A 20,883-nucleotide genomic window follows, 5' to 3' on the forward strand; every position below is an offset into this window, starting at 1 on the left:
GAATCACCCGAATTTGTGACAGAAGATTAAACGGCGAGGAAGTCAGATAAGGATTGATGTTTGTTCAGGTTTCGTTGGCACAAGGAGACCGATATTTGATTCATGCACAATGATTCCAAACACTATGAATCATGGTTCATTGACACACATGATGTTGAAGGTGCTTTCATGGAGATTCTGCTATAAAACTAAAGGGATTAGCTATGCCATGCATGTTGATGGAGGCAATGCGGCTGCCAAGATAAGATAAGTAACCTCATTCTTTATGGAGAAAGAATTTTAATGCATGCAGTAAAAAAATGATTATTTTATATGTTTTCTTGCTAAGAAAATATGTTAATGCATGCAGCAATAGAATTATTATTTTATATGTTTTCTTGGTAAGAAAATATGTTAATGCATGCAGTAAAACAATGATTACTTTATATGTTTTCTTGGTAAGAAAATTTGTTCATGCATGCAGTAAGAGAATGATTATTCTATATGTTTTCTTGGTAGGAAAATATGTTAATGCATGCAGTAAAAGAATGATTATTTTGTATGTTTTCTTGGTAAAGTAAATATGTTAGTGCATGCAGTAAAGGACTGAATATTTAATATGCTTCCTTGGTGAAAGGATATACGCTAATGGCATTGTGATACTAGCTAATTTCTATGTTCATGTGTAATAATTATGCATTACATGCATGATAGAATTAGCTAATGATGTGTGTCTAGGCTCATAGATATTTATTTCTATAGTTTCCTTTTTAGGAAAGGGTGCATACTTCATGTATGAAGATGATGGTTTTTATGAGAATATCTCTTGAAACAAAAATAGAGTTTCTTATTTTTGAAAGACATATGAATAGTGTTCATATCATACCAAGAATCTGTACTTGTTTCATGAAAAGACTATGTGCATTGAAGTAAAAGTAAATGTGTTAGGAAAAAAACACATGTTGTGTGCACATAAGGGTAGCTATTGTTATTTTGGAAATAAGATTTTTTGTGTAGATAGAGAAAGTGATCATGTTAGCTTTCTTGAAAAATATAATCTCTTGAAAAGATTGTCTTATTAGATGAGTTGTGTTGACTTCTTGATTTTGATGCATAAAGGGTAAGTTAACCTTGTTTTTGTATCTTGATTTTTATGCATAAGGATGAATATCTTTAATAATTTCTCGCAAGGAGTGCCTTAACAGCACACCCATTCACCATCAATCCAAAGCCCCGTGGGCTTATATTCTTGTAATATTAATTAATATAATATTGAATAATTAATATTTGTTTACTAATATTTTTTTAATTATAACTGTATAATTAATAAATCTTCTAATAATTTTTTCAATATTTTTTTTGGAAGTAATAAGAATTGAAAATATTTATAGTAGAAAAATATAATATCCTAAAAAAATTTATTTACTACTTTTAATTATAATAAGTAAAATATCTAGGAAAAAGAAAAAAAATTTAACTTCCTTGTCCTTCAATATAAATATAAATATAAATCAAGCATTCCACACATAAATTATGCATTACTCAAAAAAGTACAATTATTGATGATGATAATGATGGATAACGTCCACTGAGACCGAACTTTGGTCTATGAGACCTAAAGAATCAAATTATTTAGTTTGATTTAAGATTTTATTCCTATGCTCAAAAAGCTTGGAGAGAAGCCTCGTGATCTCACAGTAATTTTGACAACGTAAAAGGCTAGGAAGGTCATTACTGCAACAAAGATTTTGAAACTAAGATCTAATGTGGTTGTACGCAGGGCACTCTAAGAGGAATTGATTTTCATCCTCGACATTTGTATTCTCACAGAGATGGAAAAACCTTTCCATCCATGCTATTTTTGGAACTTCCCAATGACCCGTTTCACTATGGAGCTCATGAGAGTTCATTCTAATCTTGGCTATATTAATTTTCATATTTGAGCTAGTTAAAATAGAGAGATACTTTTGATCCTCTAGGGTGGGGTTGATGACCTTCTTATAATATCTTGATTTTCTTTTAGCTGCTAAATCTTTCTCACACCACATTTTTTCTTTGAACTTAGAAGTAACAACATTTTTAATGTTATTAATGTTTTGCAATGAAACATTATTTTCAATCTCCCAATGGTTTAACCAGGCCCTAGTGTCTTTATACCAACCTCGTTTGAGCCTTAGGTGGTTTTGGCTAGAATTTAAAGCTATCTTATGATGTCTATGGTCTCCTATGTTATTGAGTTTGTGCTTGTACAACAGAAGCCTAGTCATAGCTAGGCTCTCAATAGGGGAAAGACCCACTTCTATAAGGAGAATAGGATAGGGTGTTTTTCTTTTAATTTTAAGGTTATACATTATAAAATGCTTCTGGATTTGCTCGATCTTTCTCCAAGATTCTCTAGAGATGCTACAACCCCTAACCTCACATCCATATAGGATAACTAAAGTGACTAATGTTCCAAATATAAATTTCTTTCTATCCCACATTACGAGGTTTGTTGTTTTACAATTATTTCAAGACCAAAATAAGCTTTCCATCCCCCATTAATCTGTTTCTCAATGCTATAGTTCCAGTTGAGCTTGTGATGAATATCAATTCCTAGGTACTTGTAGGAAGACACTTCTTCCAAGTTACTATTGTCATACATAAAATTAGCATTAGTGTCCTTCTTGAATTTGATAATCATAAATTTTGTTTTGTTAGTGTTAACAATCATACCCATGGGAGAGCAGAAATCCTTAAGAAGTATAAGTTTCTTATCAAGATTAGATGGTCACCTTGCAAGAAGAACAATATAGTCAGCGTAGAGAAGAAGGATGATGACTATCCTAGATAAGATTTTCCCAGCACTTCCTGCTTCCTCTAAGCAACCTTTTATCTTGTCAAATGTAAATGCCAAATACAATAGGGGACACGGGGAAACATTGTCCAACTTCGATATTACACTTAATATCTTTTGACCACCCCTCATTTCTCTTTAACTTGGAAATTACATTGTCGTATAACCTTATAGCAGCAGCTCTCAACTCAAAAGGAACCTTTAGCTCTTCTAATCTATTCTAAAGGTTGTTTCTAGGAACCGTATCGAAAGCCTTTCTGAAGTCCACAAAGCAACAAAAGAGATTGGATTTATCATTGAGGCATTCCTCCACAATGATCATAAGTGTAATGAGGTGGTCTCTTGTTGAGTGCTGCTTTCGAAAACCCGCTTGGCCTTTAGCCTGCTTACCTTCACTTTCAAGACATATGCTCAACTTTATTTCCAAATAATACCATATAACTTGGCTAGGAGAGGGCTGATCATAATTGTCTGATAATTAGAGGGCTTATTTGTAACCCCACCTTTAGAAATAGGCATAATGAGGTTTTGAGTCCATGGTTTAGGGAACCCTTTCTTGACCGATTGATTGAAAATCTTGTGAATGTGGGGGATTAGGACAAGACCTCCAATTTTTAAAATTTCCACTCAGTAACCTTCAATGTCCTTAGCTTTCCCATTATCCAAGTGATTAACCCCAAAACCAATGTCTTCTAATGAGAAAACTTCTTTTGTTGTGAGCAAGGTTTCAAACTTATCCATGACATTTGTATATTCATAAAACTTTTTAAGATAGGAATTTGAGTTGTGTAAAGAAATTTTATTATTATCTTTAGTTGTCCTAGTTAGAATCTGCCTCCATAATTTCTTAGGAGCTACCTTAGAGAGGTGTAAGAGATTCTCTTGTCTTTTACAAATATACTACCTTTTTTTCCTTTTATTTAGGGCTTTGTATATTTTTATCTTGTCAATTTTAAGAGATTCTTCAACAACTTCCTTAATTTCTCTCCTCGCATTTTTACAATCTTTGTCATACCATGGGTTGGTTTTGCCATTTCTTTTATTACTTGAAACTTCAATTGAGAACTTGTTAATATAATATGAGAGGGTTGTAGTAAAATTATGATAGAGATCTTCTATGTTGTATATACAAGATAAAGGGACAAAATTAGTTCTTAATTCATTTAGAAGGAGATATTTTTTATTTCTATCAAAGATTAACTTCTTTTGGCTATAAGGACTATCTTCTATGGGATCTCTATGCATGACAAAATTCAGAGCTATAAGTAAAGGCCTATGATCAGAGTCAGGCTCGTGGTCATTTAAGATGTCAAAATTTGTTATTTTGTTGTATAGAGGGAGATTGAAGATAACATAGTCTACCGCGCTACTACCAAGCCCATGGATGCAGGTCATATGGCTAGAATTGGGCCACTTATTTAGACCGTTGCAAATTATGAGATCCTGAGCACTACAGAGCTTGACTGGCTCCGACCCAAACAAATTCTCCCCGAGGTATTCAGAGCTCCTTTTGTACTGGCTAGCTAGAGTAAGGTCTTCGTCTAACCAAAGAGGATTAGGGTTGGAATTATTTCTTAGAAGAATAGCTTGGTTTCTTGAATTTTGAGCATTAAAGTCACCCATTAAGAGGATACTAGAAATATCATTCTCTAAACCATTGTAAGGACTATTTTTATCTAGATTCTTTTCTTATAGAAGTTAGAATTGATTCGGGGGAAATAAGAGATTGCTATGTAGTCTATTTATCATAAATGTCAGTAATTTATATCCAACTATATTGGTTGTAAGGGTCATTTTTATAAATCCTAGCATGGCGAGAGATGTTCTACCCAATGTAATAAGCTATACCCCCAATGCCTCTATGGGAGGATCATGTATTCCAGGTAGACCATAATGTAAATCGATCTATGTTAGGGACCTTAGAATCTTCGTGCTCCCAAGTTTCAACAAGCAAAATAATATCAACATCATTCAAGATCCAACTTAGCTTGGGGCCTTTGTTCAATGGAAAGCCTCGACAGTTCCAAGAAAGAATCCAGAGCATGTTGAATTGCTATTTATTATTATATTTCTGGTTTCTATCTCGAATAATGTATTTTCTAGTTCTGATTATTGCCCATTTTCCTTCCTTCCTAGCTTCCTTTACCTTTTGAGCCTCCTTTCTCAACTCTGCTTGATCTTCTAGAATGAGATCTTTATTTATAAATATACCCGTTCCTTTTAGACTTGAGGTTTTACTAAGTATGTCATACATATTATCAGCAGATCTCACCTTTATTCGGATCATTCTTCCTTTATTCTTAGTTAGTTTCAAAAACCTTGTTGCTTCTGTGAGAAACATTGTTTCAATTTATTATCTGTTATGTAATTCTATCTGGGCTATGGCTAAAGTATCGTCATCTACCTCCTCTTCCAAATAGAATATTATAAGGTTCAAGGCCCTTTTGTTATGCTCATGTTCTAATTCAATCAATTTTTCCATTTCATCTTTAATTGGTTTGATATCTAATTTACCTGCCACACTATTTAGGGTGAGGTGACTATTAACTTTTTCTTCTAGTTCTTTAATCATGTCCTTCATTTTAAGACTCTCTAAAGTATCAACATCTACTTGTTGGGATGTTTGGTTCATATCTTGGTTTTGTTTTTCTATAACCTGTAATGTAGTCTCCATTGTCTCTGTCTTATTCTCGAATAGTTATATTTTATTTTCTATTTGTTTTTAGATCTCGTCTTCAAGAGATGTGAATTTATTTTCCATCATGGCTGCTAACATTATTTGTAGCTTGACTTCTCTTCCTTCTCTACATTTCTCTAAAGACTCTATATACTCATAGAGGCTTTGTAAGTAAATGTGCTAGGTCTACCTTTGGTATCCTTTGGTAATTGTGGTGACTTATTCATACATGAAAATATATGAGCAGATATGTATTAGAAAAATATAAGGAATGTGTGCACCTAATATCAGCAAACCGGACTGCAAACGCACATGCCCCATATTGTTTTTCTATTACTGTAAAGAGATCATAAATACATCACCTTAAATTAAATTCTCCTTCTATGTATATGAATTAAATTGTGTTTTTATTATTAATTTCAAAACTTTTGTAATAATTCATTATTAATATATTTTATAATAATTATACTATTTAAATTAGGATAAACCCATCTTAATCTCATATTAAACTTTTATGTATAAGTTTTCTTTGAGTGTAAAACTTGAAAATAAATCTTCCTTTTGAAGAAATTTGATCCCTTTTAACACTTAATATATGCTAAGTTAAAATAAAACCTATATTAATATATATTAAAATACATTATATTCTTTCAATATTAAGTATCTTAGTATTGGTTTTCCTCGTAATATTGTAATAAATTCTTGAATGAATTTTTTTAATAGTAATGAAAATTCAACGTGTAATTATAAAAAAATAATAATATTGTAGTAAAATTAGTTGGCTACTTTTAGTTATATTGAAGTAAATTTAGTTTGTTATTTTTAGTTATAACAAGGATAATATCCATTAAAATAAAAGAGATTTTAATTGTGTTAAATATGGAAAAAAGTCCAAGGAAACCTGGTGGAAGGAAAAAAGGTGGGAGTAAGCTCCGACAATTTAGAGGATAGAAGAGACAGTTGTTGATGGAGGGCAGCAAGGGAGGGAGCTCGACTCCCTCCTACAAGGATGCACTTTCCAACAAAGGAAAAAAATGGAAGGTAACAACAAAGGTGTGGCTAGGGAAAAAAACAGAGATAATTCTAAGGGGACAGAGGGGACTAAGACCAAGGAAAATAGCAACGTAAAGGATAAGGGGGAAGAAGACAAAAATCTTGGTTCACGAGAACAAGGTACCTTGCAAGCCTCAAGCGATAATCACTCCCAGAGTAATATTAAATGACCCTGCTTTGCAAGTGCACAAAGAACACATGGGGAACTATGCCATTATTTGTAAATTCATGGGAATATGGCCCACTAAATAAGCTTTGCAAAGGTGGATCAGGTACCACTGGAAGCCCAAAGGATGCATTGACCTACATCTTGTGTCAAAGAAAGTCTTCATAGTGGTGTTCTCAAACATCCAAGACAAAGACAGAATATTCGAACGAGGACGCTACTTCTATGCAGCGGTTGGTCTCTATATGAGGCCTTGGATGATGAACTTCATCCCAGAGCTAGAGACCTTCACCTCGGTTCCAGCATGGGTAAGGCCATATTATCTACCTCTTGATTATTGGCAAACAGAACTGCTAGCAGCCACTGGTAATAAAATAGGACGTTTTGTCAAAGTTTCTGAAGCCATAAAAAGAAGGAAATATACTTCCATTGCAAGAATATGTGTGGGAATGGATCTATCAAAATCTCTTCCTGATGAAGTTATTCTCGAGGTTTATTATGAGGAATGGGTGTAGATTGTGGACTACGAGCATATCCCATTCAGATGTCGTAGATGCCAAGAACATGGAAATCTATTCAGATATTTCCCTCTCAGTAAAGAAGACAACAAAGAATACCTCAATACCTCGAAGGATACAAAAAGATTTCAGAGAGTGGTAGGCAGAAGTAAAGGGGGGAAGGGGAATGACGCAACAACAGAACGAAATATAGAAGGTCAGTCAGAACAGGTTTCAAGTGCTGGATGAGAATGAGGATAACGCGAAGGATGATCAATCTCAGGAGAAATGTCCCAATGAAAACGAAATGAAAGAAAACTGAAAAAAATCTCAAGATATGGTTGCTCAAAATGAGACTGTTATGAGTGAGAGAGAAATGGAGATGGACAAGGAAATGACCCAAAGTGAACTAGATTTGGAATATCATTAATTAGAAGAAATTTTAGACAAGGAAAACTTGAATCTAGAAGGATTCTTGAGGTAGGGATCCAAGGAAGGAATAAAATCAAGACCTCTAGAAGAATGCTCTAGAATATAGTAATTATTTTTATGGAAAATCGAGGAAAGAGGATTAGATAGAGGTAGAAGTATTCACAAGCAAGAACACAGATGGGTGAAAACTATGAAATCAGCTCCAGGATTAGCAACTAGAAATCTAGGAAAAAAGAGGGGCATGAAAAAGCAAAATGAACTCTTGATGGAGTGTGGAAAGCTAACGATAGATTCGAGTAAGATGAAAGACATAACCAGTTACTCTTTCACCAATATTTAATTATGAAGATCATTTCTTGGAATATTAGAGGTCCAGGCATTAAAAGAAAACAAAGAATGTTAAGTCATAGAATGAAACTAGCAACACGAGATATCATCTTTATTCAGGAAACAAAATGTTCTATTCAAAAGTTAAAGCAGATCCATATAAAGTGGATGAACAATTTTGAGTTTCTTGAAGTGAAAGCGGAAAACACAGCGGGAGACATCCTCACTCTATGGAACCCCCAAAGAGTTAGTATTTTGGATGTGGAGGCATCAAGAAATTATCTATCTATAATTATTCAACCAGTGGGAGTTGTGGACACTTTCCTTGCCACAAATGTCTATGGGCCACAAAGAATAGATGAAAAACTAAAACTATTAAACTCCTTGGCACAACTCAAGAGTAGACATGAAGGAATACCTTGGGTCTTGGGAGGAGATTTTAATATGATTAAATCACTTTCGGAAAAAAAAGGAGGCACCAAATTGCTAAATAAGGACTCTCAACTATTCCAAACCTTTACTGATGACATGAATCTGGTTGACTCGGCAATGCATAATGACCTTTATACTTGGAACAATAAAAGAGGAGGTAAGGCTCAGGTCGCCTCCAAGTTAGATAGATTTTTTATCTCAGAGGATCTTATGCTAGAAAATAGAGAGATAACAACTAAGGTTCTTCCCTTTGTAGGTTCTGATCAACGGTCGATACAAATAGAACTTGAGGGGTTTGATGATCCCAAGAACGAGCCCTTCAGGTTTGAGAATATCTGGCTCTCCCACCCAAATTTCATTAACGAAATTAAAAATTGGTGGGCAGAAGACTTGCAGATCCAGGGCATGAATATATTCCTCCTACACAAAAGGCTTCAACACATTAAATTCAGACTCAAAGTATGGAACAAGGAGGTTCTCGACAACATTTTTGCGGAGAAAAAGGCAGTGGAAGCCAAACTACAGGAACTCAATCAAGCATTGATCACAGTGGGTTTTGATAAAGACACAAGTCAGCAAGTTGATAAACACCATCAAGAATGGGGGAATTTATGCAAGAAAGAGGAAATCTTTCGGAGACAAAAGTCTCACGTTCAATGGCTCAAAGAAGGGGATTGTAATACAAAATTTTTTCATAGATCCACCATAGCCAATAAGGCTCACAACAAAATTTCTGCAATTTTAAATGACAAAAGGACAGCTCCAGACCTCTCACAGGAATATCGAAGAAGTTTTGGTTCAACATTTCAGAATTATCACCAAGGAAAATAAACCAGACAGGGAGCAATGCATAAGAGAAATTCCAAAGAACATCCCTAAGCTAGTGACTAGAGAGGACAATTTCAACCTGAACAAACTAGTCACTGAAGAGGCAATCAGTGAGGTTATCAAGGACATGTAGAGTGGCAAAGTTCCAGGTCTAGATGGTTTCAATGTGGATTTTTTTAAGGCCTTCTGGAACATTGTCAAGCAAGACATCCTGAATTTTGTGGAGGATTCAAGAAGAAATAGGACTATTCTGAAAGCCCTCAACACCTTCTTCATCTCTCTGATCCCCAAACAGGATTCAACCCTGACTACTGATAAGTTTAGACCCATTTCCTTATGTAGTGTGGTTTACAAGATTATATCCAAGGTATTGGCTAGTAGACTCAAACCTCTTCTTCCTTCTTTAATCTCAGGTGAACAATATGGTTATGTGAAAGGCAGAAAAATTCTTAATAATATCATTCTAGCTCACGAGACAGTCCACACGCTAACCAGTAAAAAGCAGGCTGGTATGATCATGCAATTAGATATTGTCAAAGCTTATGAAAAAGTCATCTGGAGTTATATCAGGAGGATCCTTACTACTTTTGGGTTTGATCATAACTGGATCAGATGAGTTATGGCTCTTGTAACTTCTTCAAGCTTTTCTATTCTGGTGAATGGATCCCCCTCAGCTATCTTCACTCCTTCTAGAGGTCTAACACAGGGCGACCCACTCTCACCCTTCCTTTTTATCCTCATGATGGAAGGATTGGGAAGAGCCATTAAGCCGGCTAAAAACTTGGGAAAAATTAGAGGACTTCAATTAATCGAGAATGGCCAGAGAATGACTCATCAACTATTTGTGGATGACACAATGCTGCATGGAATTCCTACTGTCAAAGAAGCTTCAGAGTACAAATAAATTATGAATAATTTTGCCTTGGCCACAAGTATGGAAGTAAATCTCTCCAAATCAAATTTTTTTTCTTAAATACTAACATTTCAATTGAAATAAATATCTCAAGAATTCTAGGCTTCCAAAGGGATTCCCTTCCTTCAAAGTATTTGGGAATTCCCCTTACAGACAAACCCCTCCACAAGAGCATTTGGGAACTGGTACTCAATAAAATGAAATAGAAAGTTAAAAAATGGACCATCAGATCTTTGAACCTGGCTGGCAGGCTGATTCTGCTGTCCTACAGTCAATCCTGGTGTTCTTTTTATCAGCTCTCCCAGCCTCCAAAGGGGTCTTACAACAATTCAGGAATATCCAGAGAGACTTCCTCTGGGGAAAGGAAGAGACAAGGAAGAAATGGGCACTTGTTTCATGGGACAAAATCTGCAAACCGAAGAGTCACAGGGGGCTAGGTTTAGATGATCAGGAAATATTAAGTAATGTACTAGGAGCCAAACTCTTGTGGAGATGGGTCAAAGAGGGAGAAGCTTAATGGGCTAAAACCTCGAAAGAAAAATATCCAAGCTCTTGGCAAACTAATCATCTTATTAGAATGTCTGGAAACATAAAGGGCTCTTACATTTGGAATAAAGCCTAGGAAAATAGATGCCTAGTATAGGAGCATAGTTTCTAGGAAGTCGGAGCAGGGGATCTTGCTCTCTTTTGGGAGGAAAGATGGCAACAAGAACCATTGCTGCTAAAAGATGACTATAAAGAGCTTAAGCAGGAAACATATTCCCAGGGACTAACTAGAGTTAATGATTTCTGGAATCCTCCTCACAGCTCGGAAAAATGCAGAAATTCGAGAAGCATATATTGTAGTGATGACAGTCCCCTAAAAATAAAAGCCGAGGAAATTATGAGCACACTAAAACAAAGGAAAATCTTGGTAATAGAGCGGCAAGATCAGTTAAGATGGGGCCTCAATAAAGAAGGATCCTTTAATCTTAAGGAAGCTAAGAAGATTCTTCTGAACCTGGATTCTAGCACTAGAACGAATTCTTGGAAACAACTCTGGAGCCAACAAGGGTGGATGAAGATCAAGCTATTCATGTGGTTAGTGCACCATAAGAAAATATTAACTTGGGACAACATTAGGAAAAAAGGGATTATTGGGCCCTCTAGATGTCAGCTATGTGAAGCTCAAGAGGAAACAATGGAGCATATTCTTAACAGTTTCACCTTTGCCACCCGGGTATGGGACTCTTTTGCAACCATTTTTCAATAGACAGATCGAGATAAAGAAAGCATCACAAATACCTTGATCAAGTGGAGAAGGAACTTTTCGGAAAATGAGATTCTCAATTTCGCTTGGGCCTTTACACCTAGCTTCATCATCTAGAATGTTTGGAAAGAAAGGAGTGAAAGAATTTTCAAGGATGAAAAATCTAGTCCTCTTCGCCTGTTGGATCTCATCTTGAAGCAGATTAGAGAGATAGTTGGTACGACTGTTCGCAATTTTCCCAAAAACTCGCACACTATAAACGAGATGAGTACCCTTAGGCAACTGACATTGCAAGAGACCATTATCAATGGCCTCAGAAGAAAAGAAGGAATTTTGGGAAAGGAAAAGGATTTCTGGCATCCTCCGCTGAAAGGCTACCTGAAATGCAACATAGATGGGGCTTCGAAAGGAAACCCTGGAATGGCTGGTTATGGTGGAGTGTTAAGAGATGAAGAAGGAATAATAAGCTTCATTTTCCACTACCACTTAGGTAAAGCCACAAATAATATGGCTGAATTAATGTCCTTAGAATAATTCCTAGAAATACTAAATCAAAATCATAACTCAAATGTCATCATAGAGGCAGACTCGGAAATCTCTATAAAAGCTGTGAGAAGAATCAGTTGTGGAGCAGCGCCAGAGAAGGTCTCAAAACATTAGAGACTAATACAAGTGTATCAAAGAATACAGAAACATCTCCCGAGTCTAAGAACTGTTAGTTTCAGACATGTTAGATGAGAAGCCAACAAACTAGCGGATACTCTTGCAAATCAAGGAGTGTTTAATACAGAAAACAGATTTGAGATGAAATGGAAGGAAATGTCTCTGGGAAGAGTAAAAGCTCTTTGTGAGGAACAAGTAGCTGAGGATAGAGAAATTTTCAAACATTGGGCCCGAAGGAAATCAAACGTATGATGAGGACTAATCAAGTTCGATCTCAGTTCTCGGGGAGGCTATGGGTAGACAGATAGGTTCGAAATTGTCTTGTTTCTCCCAAGTGGAAAGGGACCAAGACCCTTACTCTTTAGATTGCTCAACAAGTTCTATGCACAGTCAACGGAGGTCTGTGTGGCTTGTTCTGCTTCCTGACGATGATGATTCCCCTTCATTCCTCTTCCCGGTCGGAAAACAAGGATAAAGTGGTTTACGAGTGATCGCGCTGATTTGCAATGGTAAGTGGTTTAGTTTTTTTGGGAGCGATACCATTAGACTACCACCATGTGGCCAGAGCAGGGTGAAGATACCACCGTCCATCGCGAGTTACGTTTCGCACATGTTAGGTGGTGCGATATTTCAAGGTGCCGTCTGATTTCATGGGGTTGTATTAACCGTTAGATTTATTGGTGCCTTTTGGTGGAGCCATGAGGATTGACAAGCTTATCACATGAGTGACATGGATGTTTGTTTTCCATAGATCAGGCTTTTGTTTTGTATGGTTCATCCTAAAGTTTGGAATGTAAAATTTAGTTGTCCGTTAGAGTGGGGTGATGCTTTACGTTGGCATCATGCCCTTGGTTTCCCTGTCGTCTCTTGGAGTTCAGGGTTTATGTATATTCTGTAAATTTATTCTCGATTTAATGAAATAGAAGGAACTACTCTTACTTAAGTAAAAAAAAAATTGTGTTAAATACAAATACAAATATGAAGAAGTTTTCTCTACAAAATGATGCTTTATTCCAGAAACAAAATATGACATATTTATGAATCAAATTATATTTTTATTATTAATTTAAAGGTATTTTTGATAATTCACAATCATATTATTTCATAACTCATCATTATACTATTAAAATTAGAGTAAATCTATATTAATTTCGTATTTAATGTTTTTAATAGAATTAATTTTTTAGATATGTAATTTTTTTTAGTGTAAAACTTATGTTAATATGTATTAAAATAAATTATATTTTTAATATATTGAATGATCAATGTTTATTTTCCTTTATCTTTTTAAATTACAACTATATAACTATACTAACCTAGATCCATCTTAACTCTGGATATATCAAGCACCAACAGGGATCAAATATCTTTTGGTGCGAACCTCTTTTTTCAACGTAAAATTTGAAGAAATGTTTTCATCTACAAAGATTTTATCCTTGCCCATGTTTAATAGATTTGGAGCTCTCCCTCAATGTTTAATATATCTAGAGTTAATATGATCTAGGTTTCTTTCATATATATAAGTTCAATAGTTAATACAGTCTACTTGAAGCTCTATTGTTGAACAACAAAACCTAATAAGCTCTTATGCTATACAGAAAAACCCAATCAAAGCATATAATGTTGTCTTTGCAAGAGACCAAGATATTAACTATGTCTAGTTTAAATTTATTTTTAATGTTATCATTCCATGTCCAAAATAAAACTTAATAACAATTGATTATTGTCTAAGCCTTTATGAACATATGAGAGATATATTCTAGTGACTTTTCATGTGGAAGTTAAAACCAAAAGTTGACACAATTTAAAATGAGCAATTTCAATAGATTTTAATGTCGGCAAGAAAATGTAAACAAAATGTAGGACTGCATGCACCAAATTTTATTTTTTCCATCCCTACGTTTATCTTCACACTCAAGAGTAAAATTTCAAACATACAAAACAACCTAGAAATGGTATAATGTTTGAAGACTATGTAACAAAGTTAGCAAGGTTATTTTTCCCAAGTTTTACATGGAACACGTGCATCCACATAACTATAGAGTCTTCATGTACTATTCTTTTTTCAGGTGGTTGATTTTCCAAATCGGATATGAAAATTGCTTAGGGTTATGATATTTGTTGTAGGAAGTAGAATTTACTTTGATTTAGCTAAAAGTTTCTATTGCAATGTATGTTTCACATTAGCAAAGAATACATTTAAATAAGCTACATTAAAAAAATTTACCACAAACAAAACCATGGTTGTGAAAACTTGGAGCCTAAAAAAGCCAATGTAAATTTACTATCATATCTCAATTTCATTTTAATTATTAATTATTTATTTTGTTTCTTTTTAATCTTTTTTTAAATTTTATTTCATTTTTTTAAAGTGATTTGACCATTAGAAAAGAATACCATGGGAATGGGTTGTGAAAACCTGGAGCGAGAAAACCTCTATCCACAAATTTACTATTTTATATATATATATATATATATATATATATATATATATATATATATATATATATATATATATATATATATATATATATATATATATATATATATATATATAGATAGATAGATAGATAGATAGATAGATATAGATAGATATATATATATATATATAATATAATTTGACCACTACATAAGAATACCATGGGTTGTGAAAAAATGGTGCCTGAAAATCCTCTCATAAATTCATAATTTGATCACAATTTTACTTTAATTATTAATTATTAATTTTTTTTTTAATATTTTTTATGTAATTTGATGAAGGCAAAATGTTTACATAACTTGACATTTGTATACTTATGAGCTCGATATTTAAAAAATATTCACATTTTTAACCCCTACAAATCTAACATATAACGCCTATACATCTAACACCTACACATCTAACATCTAACGCCTATACATCTAACACCTACACATATAACATATAACACCTACACATCTCCCCCATATTGGGTTGTAGAGTGCAGAGCACATACATATAAACTAAATGGTTAATTAATGTCAATAGGCAAGGTATTCTTTAAGCATTCAATATAATATTCATGTATAGTATCTTCTATAGTATTCTAGGTAACTTTTCTACTTTGAAAAATCATGCATGTAAGAAAATATTCAATAAAATCATGTAATTTAATAATAAAACTTCTAAATTTTTATTGAGTATTATCGATTTAGTCATATATATGTGAAAAAAAAAATGATTTTTTAGCAAAATGAGTGAATATTTTTTAGTCGAGAGGTTTATTCTACAACCTCGTATGATGGGATGGGTAAGTTCATTCATCCATCCATTTAAAATAAAAATAAATTGTGTTTTATAAAGAAAAATAAAGTTCGTTATAATAAAAAAATGAATATGTTCTAAACTAATTAGAAGTAAAAAAATGTGTAGTAAGTTGTTTAAACCTTATATTTTCAAAAATATTTCAACAAGAGAACTAATTAATCTATTTGAAGATCTATGTTAAGTAATTTATGTTGAGATAAACTTCATAAAAAAAAATTGGTAAAATAAAAATATTTTAATGTTGTATATAATAAAATATTCAATGTGGGTTATCAATTGTAACATTCCAAACTATGTGGTTGAGTTGTTTTTATTGTCTTATTATTTTACTTTTGTAATGTTATATCCAACATAAAACTTGGAAACTCATGGATGAGTTACCCAAAGTTATTTTCATAAATAATGATTGACATGAATAAAGTTTGTTTTTCAAGAAAGGGAAATTAGTTAAACCAACCTCCTCAGATAGTTATGGATAGTTACACATTTTTCTTTGAAAATAAAGGGTCCAAGGAAGGTTGGGGGAAGGAGAATCCAAGAAGAAATGGTAATTGATTGATCTCATTGAGGGAATCAATGTTGATGCAGGATGTTGTTGGGTAATTGAGAAACTTCTTGAGCTGGGTGAAACAAACTAATGGAAGTTTTGGTGAGAATCCACAAAGGGTGGAACTCTGAACTAGACTAGTAGTCTTGATGCTCATAGTGACCCAATATGTTGTGTACTATCACTTTCTAGAGGGGAAGCACTCGGGGGTATACTGGATGTAATTTCCAGACTCATGGCTAGGTGGTGAGATCTTCCAAAAAGGATTAACGAATTCAAAGCAAAAGAGGAAAAATAGATAAGTACCTAAATGTACCATGTTAGTGTTTTCATTCGAATAAATTTGTTTAACCTGTAAATATGGTGTAAAACGAGTCCAATTTAGAGATTATGTTCACTATAAATTATTTCATATAAATAGTGTTATGAAATCACTTTTTGAGACTTTGTATGATATGAATCTTGTTAAAAATAGCATTATGAATTCAATATAGAGAAATAGTTTTTAAGGAACATATTGTTCCAAGAAAATAGTTTAGTAATCATTTAGGGACGTGAACAATACTGTGACAGAACATAAAGGAAAATCCTTAGAACATTCATAAATAAGCATACATGAAAATGAAATTAAGAAACTGAGATATCCAACTATAGACGATGGACATGTAAACTAGGTAGTTGTTGTAAATACATTGCAAGAAAAAGTGAAAGAAACCATTGAGAATAGTTAGACAGAGAGTAGATCACAAATCCCATGGGAAGCTATGAAAAAATCAGAGGTCTTTTTTTTGCTTTTCATGCTAAAAACATATATATATATATATATATATATATATATATATATATATATATATATATATATATATATATATATATATATATATATATATATATATATATATATATATATATAGAACCATGAAAATATTCATAATGGTCACTATATTCCATAACGGAAATTGATAATACTGGAAATAGAACATAAAATACTTGAATCAGACAAAAATCTCATTTATGTGGGACAAGGTCTAGAACCCAAAATTATCTTTTAAAATAATCAGGCAATGTTAGGGAAACTCCTACAAAATTAAAACAATAGATGAACTAGCCATAGAAGTCTTCCATTCATGTCGACTACATATAATCATAGACAGAAATGTAAAGAGAAAACCTAGTTTTCTAAAAATGATACAATACAAAGAACCTTGCTTTGTAGAGGAGAAGAAAGAACAATATGTTCTATTCTAGACTACACAGAGGAGTTTCCATTACCCACAATGATTAAAAACCCCAAACCCTGACTGATATTTTGTCTCCCAAATGAAGTGCCAAATGTGAAAATGATTTTCACTTTTGACTACTGTAAATGCAACTCTTCGAAAGAAAAATGATTTTTGACTTTACTAATATGCATTTATATGAATTATGTTTTTATTTTCATTTTCAACGATTTGAGCACAATACAATTTTGATCTTTCAATCTCTGAAAATGTGATCTATTTTCAATGATGAATCTCGAAAAATATTTTTTCAACGCAACTAATCTAGTGGATTCTTATGAAAAGTAATTTTTGAAAAGCAAACTAAAATAAATGCACAATGATGTTTTCAATGATTTCGAAAGAAAAAACACTCAATCAATTAGAAAAATCAACATCTTAATGATACCAACAAGAAAAAAGCAATGGCCAATTGACCAGAAGCCCTACAACTTAGTCAAATTTCACTTGAAATCCAATGAGACAAATTTTGCAAATTAATCAATACAATCAATCAAAGAACTGACAAATCCAAGCATACAAGATGGGAAAGTACCTTAGGGGCCAAGACACACTGGATTCTAAGGTAGAAGCCTTAAAACTTCTCACATTCCAAGATCAACGCTACTTTAGATAGGAAAAACCGTGATGATTGGGTTATCAGCACTACTTTGCATAGCCAAACCCATGCTGGTCAGGGTCTTCAACACTACTTTATATAGAAAAAGTAGTGATGATTTTCAACACGAGAAAATGATGAAGAAAATTGTTTTCAGTGCGACTATACAGGTAAAAACTCACATTCAACTGTCACTATTAAAATTTGCGTTGAGCGAGGAATATGGGAAAAAAATATATATTTCAAGAATCAATAAAGACTTATCACTCTTGTACAACAATCATTAACTATATAAATCCAAACTGATGCATTCAAGCCGTGAAATCGATAGTTGGTGAAAATAATCAAACGATCAGATTGAAGGAATGGATGGAAAGGGTTATAGCGTCCCTAGTGGAGTCATCATTTTGTTGTCTAGGAAATCCTCTCTGTAAATAGAAATGATCCCTATAGCCCAATGAGTGGGACTAGCAAGCTATGCGACAACTTACTAGACACTTTCCTAAGTTACAATCAAAATAGGGAAGAGGAAGATGGCCTACCCTCTTTTCATGCTATAACGTCCTCCTTTGTTGAAGACCTCGAATCACTTGCATCACGGGCTCGGTCCTATTGTTCACAACATTTGAATTCTTGCACAAGAGATCAAGACACAACAAAGCATACAATTACCAATAGTATAAGCGAAAGTAACATACTTAACAAATCAAGGAGCATTAAGATAAATGATGCATTAACCTACACGTTTATGGAAAATGAACTAGAAGTTGCATATATTAATAGAATAAAGAAGGAAGCATACAACCAAGCCTTGATGTTAATAAGATCTCCTTAAGTAAATGTCTAATTCAAATCTCAAGCTCTTCAAGCACTCGTTCTCCAAGCCAAATGAGTAGCATGCAGGCGCAATCTCAGCACAAGGCTGCAAATAGTCAAAGACCAACCATATGGGAATGGGAGAGGGTGAATATATAGGTAGGGAAAGGGAGTTAGGATCTCTCCAAAGATAGGAGCAACCCTCATCTCAAGGAGGTAGCTCATACGGATAAGACCAAAGGGCGAGGGTGAGAGAACTTGACCTCATCTACGCCAAACAACCTCCATCTCATTGTTCAAGGAGCCTCTAGATCATGAAGCTTCATGTTGTCTTTGGGAAAAATTTCCCTTTAGGGATCATCACAGGTATCCAAGCGAAAAGTGCACTAGCATCATGAGGCTAGTATAGTGCAACTAGCGACCATCATAGGTTGCTAGTGTCACGGTAGCAATGATGCTAAAATTAGGGTTTTAGAGCCCTTTTCTTGAAGGAAGGCTCAAGGCATTTTTCCATAAATGTTTTAGGGAGGATCTGAGTTGCATATCAGGATGGATACACTGCATGATTGCCAAGTTTTTGGCACTTTAGGGCATGACACAGGGAAGTGCAGGAGGCATGACAAAATATTGTGTAACAGTAACCTACCTACAAGTGACGGATTCACAAACATGTCACCCCATTCAATTACCACTTCAATGAGGAAAGAATTCTCCCTCATGAACCTTTGTCGCATGAGATAATGCCCCCATCGGGGACTTGTACCATAAACATTATTTATCTTTTTTGCTTCCCTTTAAACCCTATTTAAGCCTTTCAAATATTAATGTTTACTAATCTCCTAGGAGCAAAGCAATAAAAACAATATATTCAATTTTATCTAATATTGTATCGTTCATTATTATTTGAAATGACATTCACTCAGTATCTCATGTTGATGTACTTATGTGTTTTTTTTTTATTTCTTAATTTTATGTAGAATTTATAAAAATAATTGTTTTTGTTTTTGTTTTTTATTTATTTATTAATTTTCATTGTTTTCCTTAAATTAATGCTGATTGTTTTTTATTGCTGAGTAGTGGATTCTTGTTTTTAGTTTTAGTTAGTTTCATTGTTTTAATTTTACTTTATAACTTAAGATTTATCTTAAATTTTATTTTTTACTCTTTTTATTTTTGTTTTTCACTCTTAGTCATACGATAATGGAGATGACATTGATTTTCAAATGAGGGTTTTTATGAGAGGGTTTCTAGTTTCGATGTTTGGTTCTATTTTATTTTACTAAATTGGGTGCATATCTTAATCATTGTTAAGGAGTGGGTGCAATTTATGAGTGCCCTATTAGGGGGCGTTAGCCACCCCTCCTTTAATTTTGTTGTTGTTGGTAGTGTTATCATGTTATCTTTGCTTTGGAATGTGTCGCCTTCAGTTCTTTATCTTTCACAATTGCCTTTTTCAATTTTCCTTTATGTCGCAAGTGTTGCTTTTAGCTATTTTCACTCATGTATGTGTCACACCTTTCCACATCATTAGATTCAATTTAGCATGTTCTTCTACACTAAATGGTACTACATATCATAGTAATATGCACTAGACACATTCCTACATCTTAGTGAACTTTCTCGTCATATTCAACACTTTTGGTTGCAACTTTTCTTCTAAGTGTCACACTATGATGTTTCATCTTTCGCACTTAGAAACAAGTGTCACTTTTTTTTTCGTTTCAATGTGTGATTATTTTTCATGAGTCTTGTGCATTCCTGTGGCCTGCATTGATGGCATTCATATGTGTGATTTATGTTTGAGTCTCATTCAAATTGTTTTCCTTCTCTTACTTTATTGGTCCCACACTTAACCATTTTGGATCCCTTCTTGTCCCTACTGCCCAATGTAAGTTATGAAAGATTCAATCCTTCACCAGATTATGAGAAATACCTATTCATGAGCCTTATGTATGAGATATATCCCTCCTAGATTTTTGCATTAATTCCTCTTCAAGGTTAGAACCCTCAAAGCATAGTCACCTAATTATTGTTACATGCACTGATTCACTGCAATAAGGTTTCAGCAATTCTTCCTTGGATAGTGCATGGAAAATTTCTAGTGGCCCTATGTAGAAGAGGACTATGCCATGCGAGGTTTTCCCCCTCTCATAGGGCATTAATCCTCTCCCTAGGAAAATTTATAGTGGCCCTATGCAGAAGAGGACTATGCCATGCGAGGTTTTCCCCCTCTCATAGGGCATTAATCCTCTCCCTAGGTAAAGTAACTTGACTTTTGTGGCTTTCTTTAGCCAACTGCACAAT

This window comes from Pinus tabuliformis, chromosome 8 (assembly GCF_031772625.1).
Source record: "Pinus tabuliformis cultivar Carrire ecotype Pingquan chromosome 8, CPIR1, whole genome shotgun sequence".
Lineage (NCBI taxonomy): Eukaryota > Viridiplantae > Streptophyta > Pinopsida > Pinales > Pinaceae > Pinus > Pinus tabuliformis.